This window comes from Maniola jurtina, chromosome 12, assembly GCF_905333055.1.
Source record: "Maniola jurtina chromosome 12, ilManJurt1.1, whole genome shotgun sequence".
Lineage (NCBI taxonomy): Eukaryota > Metazoa > Arthropoda > Insecta > Lepidoptera > Nymphalidae > Maniola > Maniola jurtina.
In genome coordinates, this window is record NC_060040.1 from 1,736,723 (window position 1) to 1,741,260 (window position 4,538).

Genomic DNA, 4,538 nt, shown 5'->3' on the forward strand with positions numbered 1-4,538 from the left:
GATTTCTTAGAAAGTTATTGAAAAAAACTTTGAGAAACAATGATTTTTAGCAACAAGTATTTTAACACGACCGGCCAAAAAAGGAGTGTAATTTTTTTCAGCATATAATGTATGTGAGTTTTTCTATTCCATCATAACTTCTAAACGCCTGTATGAATCTGAATGTGCGGGGTATCATTAGAATTCTTGCATCATCACGAGCGATACTGGGTGTAATTTTTTTTGAAAAAATCAATATGGCGATTGCATAGTGCCATTTCAAAAAACGAAAAAGTTTTTTTAGTTCCTTTTTAGCTGGGCAGTCGTGATTTTGTGACAATTTCCACCCAATACAGATAACCGCCAGGAATAGCAGCAGTTTCTTGGCCAGTTCTCTTTAGCAGTGCGTTATCCTGGGAAACCGAAGCTTAATCGTAGTTAACGCATAAACGTATAAAGCTTGTGATATACGAGGTGACGGAAAGATCGGCCGGTTATTTATGAATACGTGGACTCAGCAGGACACAATGGCTTGCATTGAAATAACAAGAGCTGTTTGTAGGGCCTCCATAATTTTATGGAGGCAATGGGGTACAATCTGCTCATACAACAAAGTCAACAGGATAACCTATATTGGAAAAATTGACAACCAGTGTTTAAGATAAGGGTTAAATCCATATATTTCTAAAAGCGCAAATATGAAAACCTCGAGCTTCATAATTATTTGTGCCTTTTGACATGGAGATTGGAGACCTTAGGACTACTTAAATCTGTTGCATAATTTCGTCTTTAACATTATAATATTTAACTTAATCAAATAATTTATTAGCTTTTTAGTACAACTGCATGTATTTTTTTAATGTTTTGAGCCTTTTGTTAGAATAATTTTAATTTGATTCGATATTAATCGAAAGTAACCCTACAAAAAATTACAATAACCGGATTTCGTGGTCACCCTATTAGGTCAAAGGGTCGGATCGGTAGCCGAGATGATGCGATACGATATCGTGTCGTGGCAAAGGTCGGCTCCCGTATTGAAACCATTGTCTGATAACCGGCGGCCGTGCTGCCCCGCTGTTACGCTGCTTTTTTACATAAACGTGTATTACAATGTATTACAATAAGAATTATTGTATAAATCATGCGACCAAAAACATATCTCGTTACAATATGTTCAAATATGTGTGAATTTTTGGTGAGGAGTTTTTGTTGCATAATATTTTATCAGTTACAAAACCTTGGCCGTGACGTGAATTTCCTGTCTGTTCTGTACTTACGTAATACTCCTATGGCAGAGACGTACTTCCATGTTTTCTATCAAATTAAAAAAAAACGCTCGCTTCGCTCGTCCTTGTTTTTTATGATAAGATTATAATCTTCTGTCCGTTTTTAAACATCATTCGTCAGTGAAGTTTTAACAGTGCAGTCATTTTTTAATATTTTAATGCCATTCAATGAAGATACATACATAGTTCAAAACCTTAATTATTTATTGCTATTGTTAATAAGACGTCTTTTATTTCGTCAATACTTCATTTTAAATCCTTTTTCAAAATAATTATACATCAAGGGTTGCTAACGAATATTTTATACAGTTTTATTACTCTACTGTAAAGTAGGACTGTAAGTAATTCACTGACGTATTGCGTTGTTTATAAAGTGACAGGATAACATTCGGCAGTTTTTTTTGCAAACATTACAATAATTATCATTATGAAAAATTTAGTTTCGAAAAATTCGCTACAAAAAGTTTAATCAATTTTATATTCCTTTGACTTGTCCGTGTGTCCGTCCGAGATTTTTTATCACCACACGGTATGCTTCAGCGCCCCGATGATTTTATGATAAGTGCATACGAAATATTAAAGATAAATGATATGATATAACTGATATCGTTCTCGAGACTCCCGGGCCCTTTGTCTAGACCGAAAATTCGCGACAAAAATGACCGGAGACGGCTCGGTAACTTGCAGAAGGCATGCGTTCCGTCAAAAATAAATTATTTATCTGCAGGAATCGATTCACGTATTAATTCGATTTGGAAATATCGCCCATCAATCATAAAACTCATGCTCGGCCGACGTTATCTTCGGTCCGAATCACCTTGGAATCGAACCTGGGACTCCCGTGTTTCTTGCCCGAAGCAACAATTAGCTATTGTTTATTGTATGCCCGATGCGAAATGTGGTGGTTTGGTTGCGCAAAAAGGGAATTTTATTGGATGCGCATTCGATTTATTTTCGGGATGGGTAAATAAATATAATGTTTAAAGCTGATGTCTGACCTGTATCATTTGAACGTAAAGGTTACGACTGACCATTTGTATCGTTACATTGCGTTACATTGCGGGGCGTCTGCTAAAATGACACATTTTTAGCGTTGCTTAGTTACATTTTCTCGTTTCTCATTCGAAGGACTATGAATGCCTTTTCGGCTTCAGTTTTCAAAAAATAATAGGTATTTTCTAGACACGCTCTTTTTGTTTTGCACCATCTCTTGCCAGCAGGTTTGATTGCAACCAAGCACTAGACATGCAAGTTGGACTCGCGGACAATATTTTCACTTAATTTGCATGGCAGCCATTTCGAAATTCGACATCTTGGTTTTTTATTATTTGTTGTTATAGTGGCAATAAAAATACACACTTGGTGAAAATTTCAACGCTCTATATTTTACGGTTAATGAGATACAGCCCGCTAATAGATTGACGGATGGGCAGACGGACAGATAGACGACCAGACAGACGGACAGCGGAGGCTTAGTAATAGGCTCCCGAAGGCACCCTTCGAGTACGGAAAAGACATCGTAACGAAGGCATCGCGAATGTTACGTACGTTACCTAAAACTTCGGTCAGTAGCAACCTTTATGTAATGGTTGGTCGAACAATTGATGATTTTCTTTGCTGGCCCGGTGCGGTTGGTGCACTGCGCATTAGCCCGCATTCTAATGTTAAAATCGCGATTTATATGTCACTGATGGTTTTTGGACAAATTGTATTTTAGATGGGGCTGTCTGCATGTTTAAACTGTAGCCTAAACAATTCAACAAGATTGCGCAGGGTTGCAATTGCCTACTTGTATTCATGGCATATTATTGTAAATCGAATCTTTAAAAACAGCAACCACCGAGTTTCTTACTGGTTCTTCCCGGTAGGTATGCTATTCCTGCATGATGCATTTGACGATTCAAAAGTACCTACTTGTAAAAGTTTATTTGAATCTAATTAAATCACAATTAAAATTGAGTTCGAAATAGTATCATGATCAACCCATGGCTAGTTCACTACTATACAAGGGAAAAGCGATCACACTATTTTTATTTAACAAGATAAAGTTGAAAACTAAAACCCGACTGCGACGTCTTAATAAACGCTGAAATATTATAGTAAAAATGTTTTTCTGTCGCTTGGTATATTTTAATGTTGTAGTACATTTACATTTATGAACTCAGAATTTTTTCCTCTTTCATTTGACATCCCACTCGATACAATAGCAAAACAAAATTTGGAGACTCCCACTTTTTTTCATGTAGGTAACATCCGTTAGGTCAATTTTTAATAAGTATAAAATGTAGCCTATGTCACCCGGACTTTTACGACGAATCGATTGACACCTCATTCTTCAAAATTGGCCCAGTAGTTTAGGCGCTACGGTGGTACACACAGAACCTGGATCCGAACATACATACCGACATACATACATAGACTGCTAAAACCATAACCCTTCCTTTTGGCTTAGCCGCAGTCGGGTCAAAAAACCCCACATAACTTCGAAAAGTTAGAGGTGCATTCCTAGGTTTGAAGTTGAACCCGACTAGGAGGCGACGTATTGAAAAAGCGATTTCGTGTTCCGGCGCGATGCTACATAGATAACTAAAGCAATTAATATGAGTAGCAACTTAGTACTAAAAGCAATTATGATTAATAAAACTGCCATGTCTCGCCATTGGCGTTTTTATAGACAAGCCAGTTTTTATGGGGCATCGAGGGTGCTTTTAAAATTCATTTTTCTCATACATAAAGTTGACACTTCTCGCTTACTCCAGTGATGAGCTGTCACGTAAAAAATTAAACTCCAGGCCCCGATCCTAAGTGTGGACCAGATTTCAATCGAGTATGAAAATCAGTTGGAGAAAAAGTCGTTGTAATTATAGCCTCCAAGCGGCTTATATGTCCTTTTTTACCCCATAACGTCTTAATGAGACAGAATGATAAACCAACTTGACAAAAAGGAGTAACGATATAAAGTCGACGAGTGGGGTAAGGAAAAAATAATACTCTAAGAGCTGAGGGATTTTCGGGGGGGCATTTTGACGCGCCGTGGTCTTGCTATGAGAAGTAATCGTAACAAAAAGGTTTAGGGCTGATTTTTCAACCGTCGAATAACTTTTATCTGAGGAATAAATCTGAGGTTTTGACATTTTTTCTATAGGAAATCTGTCAAAACGTCTTTTAAATTCAATTACAAACTAGCCCTTGACTGATCTTACCTGGTGGTACTTAAGTGACGATGCAGTCTAGAATGGAAGCGGGCTCACTTGGAAGGGGCATCCCCTTATC

General features: G+C 37.4%; 1 protein-coding gene across 3 annotated transcripts in view; it reads right to left on the reverse strand.

Annotated features, from left to right (window-relative positions):
• LOC123870431 (serum response factor homolog) overlaps nucleotides 1-4,538 on the reverse strand; it is a 315,743-nt gene that overhangs the window by 43,220 nt on the left and 267,985 nt on the right. The gene's annotated exons all lie outside the window — the stretch shown is intronic.